General features: G+C 37.2%; 1 pseudogene; it reads left to right on the top strand.

The window, feature by feature from the left end:
• Nucleotides 1–4,862: 4,862 nt before the first annotated feature.
• On the top strand, nucleotides 4,863–7,595 carry LOC107881672 (uncharacterized; annotated as a pseudogene).
• The last annotated feature ends 9,951 nt before the right edge of the window (nucleotides 7,596–17,546 follow it).

Genomic DNA, 17,546 nt, shown 5'->3' with positions numbered 1-17,546 from the left:
TAAGAAGATATGAACAAATTGATGGGTGGAATTGGAGCTTTTCCATACCAACCAACCAACCAACCAACAATCTTCTCAATATATCATAGACTGCATAAAAATATTGAACAAATTTACCTTGTACTTTGTTGGGTGCGGGTTGTGAGGTTTCTGTATCAACCCAGAATATATATAAATAGTTGGCTCAATTGTGAAATTATGTTTGCCAAACATTTTATGTAACATCCTACATCGACCAACAGAGAGAGGGTGATGTGCCTTATATGTACATGCTCACCTCCATCTAGCATGAGGCCTTTTGGGAGTTCACTGACTTCGGGTCATGAGAACTTTGAAGTTAAGCGAGTTTGGACTAGAGCAATCTTAGATGGGTGACCCACTGGGAAGTTGCTCAAGAGTTCTCAGAAACAAAACCGTGATGGCAGAGAGGGGGCCCAAAATGGACAATATCATGTTACGGCGGAGCCGATCCGGGGATGTGACAATTTAAGTATGGGAGAACTTCAACCTATAAAGCTAACTTGATGTTTACAGGAGATCAATTTAGGAATGAGAGGAATTTGGTAGTCATTTAATGTAACATCCCACATTCGACCAACGGATAGGAGGTGAAATGTGCTTTATATGTACATGCCACCTCCATTTAGCACGAGGCCTTTTGGGAGCTCACGACTTGAGTCATGGGAATTCCGAAGTTAATGTGAGTTGGGCCTAGAGCAATCCCATGATGACCCATTGGAAAGTTGCTCGTGAGTTCTAAAAAACAAAACCGTGAGGGCGAAAGGGGGCCCAAAGCGGACAATATCGTGTTACGGCGAAGCCAATCCATGGTTGTGACATTTTAAGTATGGAGAGAACTTCAACCTATAAAGCTAACTTGATGTTTACAGGAGATCAATTTGGGAATGAGAGGAATTAGGTAGTCATTTAATGTAACATCCCACATCGACCAACGGAAGAGGGGGTGATGTGCCTTATATGTACATGCCCGCCTCCATCTAGCACTAGGCCTTTTGGGAGCTCACTGCTTCGAGTCATGAGAACTCCGAAGTTAAGCGAGTTGGGGCTAGAACAATCTCAGGATGGGTGATCCTAGTGGGAAGTTGCTCGTGAGCTCCCAAAAAACAAAACTATGAGGCAGAGAGGAGGCCCAAAGCGGACAATATCATGCTACGGAGTCGATCTCGGGATGTGATAATTTGATATCGAGCCACTCTGCCGTGTGGTGCGAGTGTGCCGAGAACGTCGGGCCCTTAAGGGGGTAGATTGTAACATCCCACATCGACCAACGGAGAGGGGGTGATGTGCCTTATATGTACATGCTTGCCTCCATCTAGCACAAGGCCTTTTGGGAGCTCACCGGCTTCGGAATCATGGGAACTTCGGTTAAGCGAGTTGGGGCTAGAGCAATCTCGGGATGGGTGACCCACTAGGAAGTTGTTCGTGAGCTCCCAAAAAACAAAACTATGAGGCAAGAGAGGAGGCCCAAAGCGGACAATATCGTCCTATGGCAGAGCCAATCCCGGAATGTGACAATTTGGTAGTAGAGCCACTTTGTAGTATGGTGCGAGTGTGCCGACGATGACGTCGAGCCCTTAAGGGGGGCGGATTGTGTAACATCCCACATCGACCAATGGAGAGGGGGTGATATGCCTTATATATACATGCCCGCCTTCCATCTAGCACGAGGCTTTTTGGGAGCTCACTAGCTTTGGAGTCATGAGAAGTCCAAAGTTAAGCGAGTTGGGGTTAGAGCAATCTCAAGATGGGTGACCTACTAGGAAGTTGCTCGTGAACTCCCAAAAAACAAAACCGTGAGGGCAGAGAAGGCGGGCCCAAAGCGGACAATATCGTGTTATGACGGAGCCGATCCTGGGATGTGATAGTTGAAGTACCTACTAATGGTCTCACCCAATCGAATAAATCTACTTCTAATAGTATGATTCTTAACATGATGTGCAAGTACATGTAACAATATACACACTTGTTCCTCCAAAGTCACCAAACCATCATTTTTAACCCTTCCATTAACGTGAAGGCAACCCACATAATATACAAAACATCCTTAAATCCATTCTTAATTCTCTCACACACACTACATCATTCTCCAATATACTATTTAGATAACGCAACCGCGTCTCATGTCTAACAAAAGAATGATTATTAAGGTCACATCTTTCTATAAGTTCGTTGATTTCTCCTCATTTTGAACATCATAAGCACAAGGATTGTGCAACCACACGTTGTCTCTAAATGCCACATCTCCATCAGTAATATCAACAAAAGCTTTATTCGATCCATATCTAATAAACCATAGAAACCAACAAAAATGAAGCATATATATTTTTACAAACCAACAAAGTAAATGTCTAGATGATATATATACAAACCAACAAAGTTTCTGCATTGCTCAGAGTACCTGTTTCTTTTTTTCCTTTTTTTCACTTGATACAAATTACACTTTCCACTTGACCAGTGCCAATCACCATGAAAAAGAAAAACCAGCACCTAACAAACAATTATGCCAAGTGACCCATGGAGAAATTATGGAACATCCTTGAGCAATTAAAAACCATTAGGAGATGAGAATAGCAAGCAAACTGGGCACATCAACTCTACTGATTCCTATTAGAAATTTCGTTAAGAAAACCAAGTCTCCCTATTTTCAAAGTTTATTTAAGATAATTTAGCATGCCTCTTGACCTGAGCATGTGGAAGCACTATCTTAAATGACAGGACCCGCCTCGAATTTCCTCGAAAATCGGGACAGATCCCGCCTTAATACCGACATCACCCCAATGCCGGGCCCATTTACTAAGAGTCGAGACTTTCTACCAAAAATTTGGCAGAGTCTCCTCTGTAAATTGAACATTTCCCAAACTTCAACTTGCTCAAAATTCACAGTTTAACAATCCCAACCAGCAGCATGCTTTAAAGCAAATAAACATTTTACAACAAAGGCCTCCGGCCTCACAAATCAAACCCTACGCGGGCGATAACAGAGCATGTCTAAGAATTTCAGTTACAACAAGAACAAAGTTCAACAGGAATGAAATGATGAAAGAGTTCCTACGAAGGCTCAATATTCGGAAGCACACGATCCGGCTCAGCTGCGGAGCTCACTGGGGGGGCAAAATAGAAAATTGTGAGTGGACAAAAATAAAGTTTCAGTTCAGTGTAAACCAACATAATATAGCCCCACCGTTTAGGAAAACATGCTAGAAAATCCAAATGCATCCCAAAACCATCATAATCAAGTATATATATAACAAAACAAATCAAGTAATAGATGCCAAGTCCTGAAATCCAATAATAATACTTCACAAACCACCAATCAAAACTTATAAGTCCCGAAAAACTAAACTCTCAAAAGCGTACCCATTGGCACGACCGGCGAGGAAGTATCCTCCCCGAGAAACAAGAATGAATGAATAGTTATACATATATATATAATTATATAATAGAAGATATATATAATATAATATAATATAATATAACCACACCTAGTTGTACCGGGGAAACAATCCAACCGGGGGATTGTTTGACTAGTCCACATGGCAGAGTCCACATAACCAAAAATTCCTCAATTCACCATGTGGCTAGGGAACGAGCCTTCCAACGGGGACTAACTCTAGCTAGCACGCAGCTGAGACACTCAAAACTCGTATGTCTGTGACTAGTCCTACGCGCGACTACCCAATCAAGGGTCTACAACAACATCCCGTCAAGGATGCCCCGGGTTCCGACAATTCCAAGTATATCAAGTTTCCGTATCCATGTTCCAAAATCGGGGGAGGTACATAGGGTAGTGCTTAAAGAACTCCAAACTGACATTCTATGCTCAAACCTTTCCACAATCTCAACTCAACAACGCAAGTACCCCACACATAGACAATATAGATAGAAATTCTCAAAATCCATATATACATTCTCAAGATACTCAAATATGTCAAAACCCAAAATATAATGCCAAAGCTTTATAAGAACATCAAATTTGACAATCACATGTATAATATATCCAATATACCATTTAAAACAATATGCAATGTTTTTCCATCAATAAAACCATGCTTAAGATTTGAAAACAAAGTCCACTCACAAGTAGTCCCACACTGCTTGACCATGAGAAGGTCCCGCCTGCTGTGTGCGTGGTCAGAGTACCTATTTCAGATTACGAAAACGAGATTAACACAAAGCGTTTTGAAAGAGAACTTTAAATTAAAATCCTAGTTTTCGGGTTTCTAAAGAGTGTACGAGGAACGAGACAAAATGAAAGTTCCTAAAGGTTCCACAAGGTTTAGGATACACGTCCTGTAAGTTTGGTTTGAAACGGACGGTTAGATCGCTCACGATCAGACGGTTATCGCGAAACGCAAACTTTAAGTTATTGAATCGGAACATCCGGGGCTCCGATTCACGATCCGCGAATTCCTACACGATCCTAGAAAGGTCTAGAGTAACATATATTGGAATGGAGTCGATCCAATGGTCCGAACATATCGAACCCGGATAACGCACAATATGCGATATCCGATCGACGATCAAACGATTACCAAATTGAAATCCGAGAATACCGTTATACTCGGAACAACACAAGGATCATTTTAGAACAAAATGGCAGACCGGCATTGTTCCCACGCGCCACCCCAAGAGCTGGCAATCGTCGGCCAAGACTTCCAGATTAGGTAAATCACATGCAATGGAGCAACTTTTGTTCTTGGACCTACTCCAAAAAGTCAACGGAAGTGGCCGGAATTGGAGGCCGAAACTGGCCAAAACTTCCATCGATTGGAAACGTTTCAAAACTCAAAAATTGATCTAAATACCACAACCAGCCGCTAGAGCATGTTGAAAGGATAAAAATGCATACCAAGTTCGAAGAATTTGGTTGCCGGAAGTGTGAAAACGAGCGGTTGAAAGTTTACAAAAATTCTTTCGACATTTTTCGGCAATACCACTGCAGATCAAAGCGCAAAGGGCTGGGACTTGTAGAGGATGACGAGCTGGCTCTTTTAGGACCGTGCCGACGAAAATGGCAGCCGGACGCGACGGTGTTGAGGGGAAAACCGATCAGCTGTTTTGAGAGGGAGGAACTATTCGCAACGGGGAGAGAGAGTGAGAGTGAGAGGGAGTTTCAGATTTATTAAAAATCAACTTCGAGAAAATTACGATTATGCCACTGAACTTGTTTTGATCGTAACTCCTTCGTTACAACTCCGAATCGAGCCACTACATGTCTACGGATTTATCTCAGTACGATCTACCCAAAAACACCAATCACAGCCCCAAACTCTTCTCGGTTAAGAAAATGATCGAAATACCCCCACCCTAAGGGTAATTTCGTAAATTCACATAAATAAATTAAATAAGGAATTAAATTCGGAGTTCGGGGTGTTACATCAACTGTGTGTGCAAGGAATTTTAAGACTGCAAGGCACAGAGTATAGATGATGTTTTAAATGTTTATTATGCATTGAAAATTTGGAGAAATTGTAGTAAGTTGTTTTGTCTTCTTTTGAAATTTTTAGAACTTCATTAAATGTAATATTTCTTTTAATAGAATTGCTTGGGAGCTCTAAATGGAACTTACATTAAAGTTCGTGTGCCTAAAATTGATAAATCAAGATATCAAACTAGGAATGGTGAAATTGCAACAAATGTGTTGGCTGTTTACTCACGCAACATGCAGTTTATATTTGTATTGCTTGGTTGGGAGGGATCTGCATCTAACTCGAGTCATTCGTGATGCCATAACTAGGCTGAATGGGCTAAAAGTTCCCACAGATAAGGCCATTAGTAAGTATTCACTTTATGTGCAATTTTGAATTAAATTTATACACCAACACTAATAGGGATTGTCAATTTTGGTTATTAGGTGTTTATTACTTGGTAGATGGTGGTTACACAAATGGTGAAGGATTTCTTGCACCATATAAAGGAACAAGGTATCATATAGCCGAATGGAGAGATGGATATACAGCTGCAAATCATCAAGAATATTTTAATATGAGGCATTCAAAAGCAAGAAATGTAATAGAACAATGTTTTGGGTTGTTGAAAGCTAGGTGGGGCATACTAAGAGTCCATCTGTTTACCTTATAAAGACGCAATGTCGGATAATTACAGCTTGTTGTCTTTTGCATAATCTCGTTAGGAGAGAGATGTCCATGGATCCAATGGAGCATGAAGTGAATGAAATTAATGAGGCAGAAAATATGGTAGAAGGTGATACAATTGGCATTGTTGAAGCATCCAATCAATGGACTGCATGAAGGGATGACTTGGCCTTGCAACTATATAATGAGTGGAGGGCAACTAGGAATAATTAGCCAATTTGTGGTTTATGAATAGCTAGCCAATTTGTGAATTCTGTTTCAATTTGTATTTGAGACATCACCATTCAAACTTAAGCATGTATTAATTTACTTGAGGATTAAGCACTTTGCAATTTGAATAACGATTATGATTGTTATATTAACTTGACCAATTGTGTTGTAATTTTGATAACCTTGTTGTTGTTATCTATTGTTTGTCAATGTTATATATTTCGTTTGTTGTTGGTTTTTCTTTAGTTCAATGATGATATATACTTTGCTTTATATGTGTGGAGTCATAATAGGAATTGAAAGTATTGATGCCAATCAAGACTTTGAGCAAGGAGGAAACAAACTAGGCAGTCATGGTCTAAATTTGAGGAAGAGCAATTGCTGACAGTGCTTGAAGATTTTGTGGCTAGAGGCCATCGATGTGAGACTGGTAATTTCAAATACGGTACTTTGCTCCAAATGGAGAAAGTTTTGAATATTCTATGTCCTTGTGATGAGCTAAAGGCAAGTCCACATATTGAATCAAAGTTAAAGTGGTGGAAAATACAATATAGTATAATTTATGACATCATAAATACAAGTGGATTTGCATGGAATGATGTGAAAAAATGCATTGAAGTTGACAGTAATGAAGCTTGGGAGACTTGTGTGCAGGTACTACTTGCCTATATTTCATTACAAAGATTTGTTTTTGTTACATATAGTTAACATAAACTAAGTGGTGTCTTATTATATTGTAGCACCACAAGAATGCAGTTGAATGGAGGAACAAATCATTCCTATTATTTGATAGACTTGCTAATTTTTTTGGAAAGGATCATGCTAATGGAAAAGGGGCTAAAGTCCCTAGTGAGATGATGGAAAAGCAAGGGAATAATGAAGTTGATGCTAGTGATGACAATGATACATCTCCCATGTCAATAATCAAGGAGGGCAACCAATCTGTGGTTAGTCAAAACAAGAGGAAAAGAGGCTCAAGTGATGAAGACAGAATTGTGACTGCACGTGAAAAATTGTTTGAAGTATCTGGAAAAAGGATGCAAATGGTGATTGACGCTTTCTTAAAAGGTAATGAAGATCGATATGATATTGCCAAAGAAGTCAAGGAAATGGGTTTTTTTGCTATGGATCAAATTAAAGCATTAAAAATCATTTTGGATAAGCCACAAACAATATCTCTGTTCAAGTCACTTGATGCTGATATCAAAAAATCCTTTGTTGAGCAATTGCTCAATGAAAATGCTTGAAGGAGGCAACATATGATATATCGGAAACACAACAAGTGCATCTCCCACCTTAGAAACACCACAAGTAGTTGCTGTTGCTTTTGTTTTTGTTGCTTTATTAGTCTCAGTTTGGAATTGTGGATGTTTATTTATATATGTTATTTAGTGGGTTTTTGGTTAATTATTATTATTGTTAGTCTGTGCGCTTGAAGAAAGTAATATGTGAACTTGAATTTGTAATTTCAAGCCATGTGGATGACTTCTGCATATATATATATATAAATATCTAACTTTTGCATCTATAAATATTATATGACTTTTGCTTTATATGATGTTGGGATGGTTTGGAGCTTGTCTCACCACCATGTTTGAACGAAGAAAGGAAGAATAAAAGGTAAAGGTCGTGTGGCTAATGGTTCGGCAATTGAAAAACAAACATTTTGTTTTTGCAAACTGTGATTGCAATTGCATGCTGTGTTTGCAATTTACTTAGTGACGGTTTGACAATTTGCATTAGGGAAGTTGAGCTTTCACATTCGGGAAATGTTCTTAAAATATAGGCAAATTTTCATAATACCAATTTTCGGCCTTGGAATTATAGTAAAAATAGTTGATAATTAAAATATTATCACTTCAAGAAAATTTTAAATTTTTTTGTCCCAGTCTGAGCATAAACCAAACACAAGATAGTACTATTTTCGTTATCCAGCTTCTTAGTTCGATACATCCCAAATGTAGGTTAGTACATCTAGCTTAGACCAAGCCAAACAATTTTAGGATTTAGTCCAGTCCGTAATAGTCCACCGTACCAAATGACCCCTATATGTCTAACATGTCTAAGTTGCATACACTTTATGTGGTGATTAATGAATGAACGTACCCCTTGCTTTGTTAAATATTATTTTTCAGAAACTCGCTTCCAGTTGCAGGCCATGTTTCTTGAAATTGTCATCCCTAGTGTGATACTTGCCGACAATACCAGATAAAATCTTGGATTCAATAGCAGACTAAGATGTCTAAAGGTTAACAAACCTAGGTGGTTACTTAATATAAGTACGTAAGCCTTTCTAGATAAAACAAATAGCATGTATTTAAGCACTGGAGTTATAGGGTGTCCGTGGCATTTAAATAAATATTATGCATAGCAAATATCGATAGTCTCAAGCTTTCACAATGGCACATGCCCCATATTCGATCCATTCCAAACGAATTTTGTCGCGTATATATTAAAGTTAAAGCCATTTAGTTAAAACATCATCAATGTATATAACGAAAACTTTTATATAGTTATTTTATCTCATATGCTCGTATAGTTAAAGAGATTTTCTATTTAAACCCCGTACTTCTCTTTGTTCACCCCAATACTTAAAATCATTAAGTTGTAAGTTTTATTATTGTGTAAAAAGACAAAAAAGGTCATCGAACTTAATAATAACCCTAGTACACACACCCCACACACTCCACCACTCTTCATATTAAATTTTAGAAACCTCCTTCCAACTTCCTGTTTACAAACTCTCCTCTCTCTCTCTCTCTCTCTCTCTCTCTCTCTCAAGTTCTCAACTCAACAATATCCAAGTGTTAGAATTCCAGTTACAATCCTTGAAGAGAGGTAAAGCTGTTTTCTTCCTCCAGATATTAAATTTTGGATTTAGGGTTTCATTTGTTTGTGTTTTTTTTGGTTGGGAACAAAGAAAATTGTGGGGTTTAAATAGAAAATCTCTTTTAATTCTTATTTTTTCAGTTTGGGGTGTATTTAAGGGTAGGTTGGGAAGATAGTGGAGTTTTCTTGGAAATTTTGAAAATTTAAGTTAAAAGTTGGGGTGAACTTAGAACATGAGGTGAACTAAGAGAAGTGTGGGATTTAAATAGAAAATCTCTAGTTAAATATCATCTAATTGGGTGAATTAGGGTTTCAATTGGGGGAAAATAACTGTTTATACGGAGAAAAATGGGTAGCAGAGAGTTCGGTAGGTCGTTCTAGAGGATAGTTGTATCCAAATTGACAATTTTACCTCTCAAATAGAGTTGAAGGACAACTTCAGACAAAAATAAAAAAAAGAGTTGGACGACAACATAAACTAAAAAACAAATGAGACCAAAATAAAATTCAAGTATAAATTCAGAGACGTCTATTACAAAAAATCCTATATACCCATACATTATGGGTGGGCCAAGCTAACAACCAAGGTGTCAACTTCTTGACTCTTGTTCTTCACATCATATCCTTGATTGTATTTCCAAGAATCTAATAACTTTAATATATAGCCTTTAAATTGATATAAAAAAAAATTATTCCAAAGAATCAATATATGTACAGCAAATTCAAATTTAGGTAGGAGATGTTGACAAGGAAGTGCTAAAATTTTTGTACATTTGCCACAAGCCATGACTACACTTAGCACGAGGTCTGCGTAGATTCCTATAAAGCTAAACTAAGTGTCTGATTTTATATTACTATACAAAAGTTTATGGTTACAAAACTAATACCTTTGTCATCTACTTTCAAAATACAATTTTATAATCCCTCTATCTCAACAATGTCGGCTAAAATTAATATTCCATCCACATATAATAACATTATACCAAAACTGCAGTCGTTTTCGTGGTTGTTACTTACAGATATGTGTCCAAAATAAGTACATAAAAAATTCAAATTCGATGACCCCCAGAGGGGCCGAGGTGGTATCAATCAATTAACAAACATTCTCATTTCTCTGTTACGTTATTTAACAGAATTTTCCTAATCCTTATTGTTTTGTATAAAAAAATTAATGTAATTGTTTATTTTACATGAAATTTTTGTTACGTGATCAACAAATAAATGATTGTCTAAACTATGTAAGGGGCTTGTAGCTGAAGCGGTTAAGAGTAGTTATATTTGCAACCGGTGTCCTATGTTCGAATTCGCCCTCCCATTACGTTTGTATGAAGCGAAAAAAGAAAAGAAAAAGTCGTTAACGCTATATGGTTACAGAAATTAATCATATTTTGGAAAATTTTCAGAGAATGATGTGCATTTGTATCGATGTGGAATGAAGACATTTTTTGGGACAAAAATCTCCGCGTAGTTCAATGAACATGTATACCAAGTTGCATATCGCTTCTTGGTCAAAACATTGGGTTGCAAGTTTGCAATAAGGAAAGCAATCACGTATAAATCAAGGTTCCGTGGGACCAAAGTTAATATTGTACTGGACCAGGCTGGCTGAGTACATACACAGGCTTCATATAGTTTGTCAAAGGGCTCGGCCTTCATTAGCTAGGGCTCTAAATTAATCCTACCATACAATGTTTTAATTATTTGTGCACAGTGAACTGATAACATTTAGCTGCTCAAATTATATGGGAAAAATCCCTCCTTCCCACAACAGAACAGAAAAACCAGTTTTGGTATATCTACCATGTCATACTTCTTTTATCATAATAATTAGCTAATTAATACAACTATTGATTCTGATTGCAATTCATAAACGGGTAAGAAATTAATTTTAGGCCAATGATTACTTATATTTGACCTTTTTAGTTAATTATGATTTGAATTTATAAAATATTTTCTTGTCTATCCATTTTAATTTTGAATATCCCATAAACATGCACTGATACAAAAAAAAAAAAAAAAATTCCTATAACCTTTCTTCTTCATCTTGTTCATCTTCTTCTTTCTTTTACAATCCTATGGAGGAGGTATAATTATTTATAGACTAGGAATATGCATGAATGTTAATTAAGTATGGATAGGTAAATTACCTATGGAGGAGGTATACATATGAATGTTAATTACCTATGGAGGAGATATATGATATGAAATTACCTATGAAGAGGTATACACAAACCTACAAAGCAGATAAATCAAACCATCCAAAGACATATATATCTCACCATAAGGTATTCACTAGTTGAAAGCGTTTGATAAATTGAGATTAATTGTAGAAATGTGATATTAATTTATTGATTGCAGTCATTAATAAAATTTAGAGGATTGATTGTACAATGGCAATATGTGCAAATGTTTTAAAAACAGTGGCCAAGTCTTTACATACTTGGCTGGCCTATTGAGTCACTGGACCCAATTCTACGTCAAAAGAAAGGTGGACTGCATTCATAGTGCAAACTCAAAATCTGACCTATATTGAAAGACCCCTAAATATTTTGCGAATAGAGTGTAGTTCAGTGAAAAAGGGTTTTGACTTATAGACTAGTAGTTTCAGGTTTGAATCCCCATAATCCCTTGGTCGTGTGTGTGAGAAATCCCCATTTCTCTTATAGTTTATGTTGACGTGACTTGTGGACCCGCTGTTACTTTCCTTACAAGCTAATGATTCCTATATTCAATGTAATTAATTTACTTTAATTCATGATTTCCTACTATAAAAAGAATTAGGAGTTATCACTTTCCTTGACCAACAAGGGTTTATTGTATTATAAATACAACCTCCTACGAGGAGAAGAATACACAGAAAATTTCCACAAACATTATTCTCTCATAAGTTTTATATTTTAGCATGGTATCAGAGCAGTAATCTTAGGATTGCTGCTAAACTCTAGCCAACCACATGCCAATGCTGCCATGGGGGATCAATACGGTCATCCCTCATGGAGATAGCATCACCGATTTCTCTACCACCTAGACTTAGAAACTAGAAGAATCGACGACCTAGATGACCCAATTTTTAAAGATACCGAACCAAGCCTCGACCTCGACCATACCTCGATCTTAGAAGAATTGCTATCAAGAAAGACCCAGACCCAGACCCAGACTTCGACTCATACTGCAGACCCATATACTAACCAAGACTCAGATCCCGACACCGACCCTAAATCAAACTCAGACCAAGATCCTAACCTAGATACCGACCCAGCCTATACCATATGAATTTTTCACTACACATATTATGACTTCCGAACAGATCTCCAAACAAAAGGAATAAATTGCACATACTGTGGCGATTCGAGACACATTCATGAGACTTGTTTCAAATTGAATGGCTACCCCAATTGGTGGGATAAACTCAAAGATCAAAGACGACGTGAAGCTGCCATGAGTTGTTCTGGTTATGTGTTCCATACTTCGAATATGAGTGCTTCCACATGATGGATCATTGACTCTAGTGCAACCAATCATATGACGTTTGATCTTGATGATTTTCTAAGTACCACCCAACTCAAACGAATTAGTATTGCTAACACCAATGACGTTACCTATCCCATGACAGGGGCTGACACTGTTGCTCTCTCATCCTCTCTTTCATTGCCTAATACTCCATCTCTATCCATTAAGGAGAATATTGGTTGTGGTACTAAAAGATGAGGGCTATGTTATGTAGATGACTTCAGTACAGACATGGCTAACAGTGTGACGCATTACAAAGACAAATCTGGTTGTGGCACCATCGTTTGGGACTTCCATCCTTTAGCTATATGAAGCATATTCTACTCGATTTATTCTCAAGTTTCAAAGACTCCTACTTCAAATGTGACACTTTTATTTTGGCTAAGAGTCACCGTGTGCCCTATCCGTTGAGTACGAGCAAGTGTATTATTTCATTTACATTAATTCACTATGATGTTTGGGGACCATCGCCTATCATTGTTCCTTTTGGTGTTCGATGGTTTGTCATATTCGTTGATGATTGTATATGGATGACATGACTTTATTTGATGAAGAGTAAAAACGATGTGTTTTCACAGTTTTAGTTCTTCCACAAGCAGATGCAAGCTCAGTTCAATACTCAAATTCAGATTCTTCACTCCAACAATAGTAGAGAATTTGTCAATCATGACTGATACTTACTTCCAATAGCAAGAAATTATCCATGAGATAACCTGCCCTCAGACACCACAACAAAATAGTGTTGTTGAATGAAAGAATCGATATCATCTTGAAATAGCAAGAGCACTTCTAATTGGTGCTCATGTTCCTCACCATCACTAGGATGCCACTCTTCAGAAAGGCTACCCGTGTTATCATCCTCCTTCCTAGCACACGTATGTCACTATGGATGTAACTTTTTTGGAGTTCGAGACATTCTTTCATGACCCAGTATCTAATTCTCTGCTTCAGGGGGAGACACGGAGTAAAGCACAGACTTGGAGCACCTTAGAAGATGGAAAATTTGAAGTATGGATGAAAATGACCAGTCATTCTGACAATAACGCCCCGTCGCTTCAACTAGTAAGCTCTATGGACAAAACGACTGGTCGTTTTGATTCTAACGACTGGTCGCCTCAAACAATAAAACCAGATAGCTCGCCTCGTGATAAAACAACTGATCGCCCTGAACAAGATAGTTGATAATTCTATTGATACTAATTACTTTTTTGGCAGAACAGTGGAAAACCACCAAACCAGTATTCTCATAATATGTGAAGAAGTCGAAGTACCCAATTGTCAATCATGTGTCAACTCAAAGATTGCTTGAACCACTGAAGACATTTGTGCATCAACTATCTGCTATTGTCATTCCCACTAAGGTGATTGAAGCATTGAAAGATCTGATGTGGACCCAAGCAATGAAGGAAGAAATGAAGGCTTTGGAGAAAAATCAAACGTGGACATTAGAGATATTACCCCTAGAAAAAAAAGGACAGTTGGATTCAAAAGGGTGTTTATTGTCAAGCACAATGTTGATGGGTTTGTTGAATGATATAAGGCCAGACTTATGGCAAAAGGGTACACACAGACCTACGACATCGATTATGAAGAAACCTTTGCTTCCGTAGCAAAGCTTAACACAATCAGAGTGCTATTATCTCTTGCAGCTAACATGGATAGGCCTCTCTATCAATTTGATGTAAAAAATGCTTTCTTACATGGTGAACTCACAAAAGACGTGTACATGGACGTTCCACTAGGATATACAAATCTACTCAGATTAGTATGGTGTGCAAGTTGCGAAAAGCACTATATTTTTTGAAATAGTCACCACGTGCATGATTCAGACGATTCACTTTGGCAATGAGGAATTATTGGTTCAAGTAGAGCAATTCAAATCATACTCTGTTCTTGAAACATCAGAAAGGAAAGGTATAAACTTTAATAATCTATGTTGATGATATGATTATTACTAGGAATGATGAATGGGAAATATCTCGAATGCAAGACTATTTAGCTATTAAATTTGAGATTAAGAATCTAGGTGGACTCAAGTATTTCTTGGGGATTGAGGTGGCTTGATAAAAAAAAAAAGTATATTTCTATATCAAAGGAAATATGTCTTTAACTTGTTGACAGACAAATGAATGCTAAATTGCAAACCTGTAGACACTCCTATTATTTAGAATTATCATCTTGGAGAATATCCGGATAAAGTTCGAACTAACAAGGAAAAATACCAAAGGTTAGTGGGAAGATTAATCTATTTGTCACATACTCGACCAGACATCGCTTATGCGGTGAGCATAGTTAGTCAATTTATGCATTTTCCAAGTGAAGACCACATGAATGCAGTTCTCCGAATACTTAGATATTTGAAGTCTGCACCTAGAAAAGGACTTATGTTCTCAAAACATGGTCATCTGAATATTGATGGTTACACAGATGCAGATTGGGTAGGAATTATAACGGATAGGAAATCCACATCTGGTTACTTCACATTCATGGGAGGTAATTTGGTTACATGGAGGAGCAAGAAACATAAGGTGGCCATCTTCTCCAGTGCAGAAGTTGAGTTTAGAGGTAGGACCAAAGGAATTTGCGAACTCATTTGGTTAAGAGAGGTTGCTTACTGAACTTGGGTATCGACATATGTCTGCAATGAATCTCTTTGTGATAGCAAGGCTGCAATAGCTATTGCACAGAATCCAGTTCAACATGATCGCGCCAAACATGTTGAGGTGGATCGACACTATATCAAAGAGAATCTTGAAGCTAAAGTGATTTAGTTTTTGTTTGTAAAGTCTGAGGATCAATTGGCAGATATTTTGACAAATGTAATTTTCAGTAGAGCGTTCCACAATTCACTGGACTAGTTGACATTGGTGACATCTATGCACTAATGTGAGGGGGAGTATTGGTGTGACTTGTGGACCCACCGTAACTTTCCTTATACGCCAAGGATTCCTATATTCAATGTAATTGATTTACTTTAATTTCTGATTTCCTACTGTGAATAGAATTAGAAGTTATTACTTTTCTTGACCTATAAGGATTTATTGTATTATAAAAATAACCTCATATGAGGAGAAAAATACATCGAAAATTCTCACAAACTATAATATTTCATAAGTTTCATATTTTAGCAATTTAGATTATCACTTATATTAAAAATTAAAAAAATGAAAACACCGACTCCAAATTCTCGCTCCTTACACTGAACTTGTGCACAAAGATGTTAAAGTGCAAAAAACAAAGTGTCCATCAAAAAAGAAAGAACGGATTTTAAGGTGCCAATAAAAAAAAAAGAAAAAGAGAAAAAAGTCATGAAGTGAGCAGTAGTATTTCTGTGAAACTAACAAGTTGTCTTCTCAATCACTAAGTGTAATAATTAAACCCAACTCAAAAAAAAAAAAAAAAAAAAAAAAAAAAAACAAGAGGGAGCAACTGACAAGACAGTGGTATTTGTGAGTGTTGGTGACACCTTTTGAGATTGGTTGGGGTTTGTCACTTTTCTGTATCCAAAAGCGACACAAAACGCAGCCTTTGTTGAAGAAAAAAAAGCGGCTTTGGGGCATCACCATTTACTGCTTTCTTTGACTATTGCCCTTTCTACAAAGGAATGGATTTAGCACACCACGAAAATACTCTCAATTGAACTTCCACCGTCATATAATTTTCTTGTTTTCTTTATAAAAAAAATCTTATTTAAACGACAACACTTGGTGGTGGGCTATAGCTATATGTTTTGCACGTGAATGAATATATATATAGGCGAGGCGACAAGTATCCTCCTAACTTTACCTAACAAAAGTACTTGTGTTTGTAAATTTTGAAAAAGAGTTTCAGTCAACAGTGTAACGACTTTGATGGAGTTCTTTGGGCTCTGTTGATCGAGTTCTTTGGGCTTCGAATGAGTTGAGGATGTAGTCTAAGTCCTCGAAAGCTCAAGGAATTTAGCGTGCACAACTGAAATACTATGGGCTTGGGCTTAGTTTATTTCTATTTTTCTAACTTTTAATTTTGAATTTTTTTTGTATTTGAATTATGAATTTTAATGTATAATCTACATAATTTTTTATTCATTATATGTTACTAAGTACAGGGGAAGTCAGAAATTTGAAGGGAATAGTTCCAATACTCATTCCATGTACGGGATCTAGCCTACTGGAAAAGCGCATCAAGCGGTCTCAAGTTCGTATACATGACATTGATAGGGTGTGTGTGAGAAACCTCTCTTTGTAGTTCCTCATAGTTCTTTAGAGGTGTTGAATTAGATGGAAGATTGGGATGTTATACCATCGACTTCAATGGCTCCCATGGCTCTTTGAGAAAATTGTATGAAGCAAAAGATCTCAAATTAATATATGTAGGGTAAGAGAGTGAAATTATGGCAATAAAAGAGAATCAAATCTTCATTTTTGTTTTTTTGGGTCTGAATCTTTCTTTAGCCTGTTTTGCATGTTTTTAATTACAATTGGTGATGTCTTATCTGAGTACTGTCCAGATCATTATGAATTTCTTCTCCACCTCAACATCAATTCTAATCCATCCTTTTTTCTTCTTCCTCTTATTGATAATCCAATCACATCTATTCAAACTGATTCAAAATAAGTAAACCATATTTCCAAAGAAGCTTGAGCTAGACACCTCAGTTTCAAAAGAAGGTTTTCTGGACACAGATTTGACCCAAAACACCTCAACAACAAAAGTAAGCAGTATTGGGTAACCCCAAGGAATTTAAACTTTCACTTATCCTATCAAGAGCTATCACAATTCTAAAGCAAATGGAAAATCTAGAATAGAAATTCAGGCCAGTATTCTTATGTAACTATGAGTATGAATGGAAGCAAGGCAATCGTAGTAAAACGAATACCTACAATGTTCCCTTCCCCCCCA

Source organism: Prunus mume, linkage group LG8 (assembly GCF_029339155.1).
Source record: "Prunus mume cultivar Tortuosa linkage group LG8, ASM2933915v1, whole genome shotgun sequence".
NCBI lineage: Eukaryota > Viridiplantae > Streptophyta > Magnoliopsida > Rosales > Rosaceae > Prunus > Prunus mume.
Note: the sequence above shows the minus strand (reverse complement) of the source record. Positions and strands in the feature narration are given on the sequence as shown.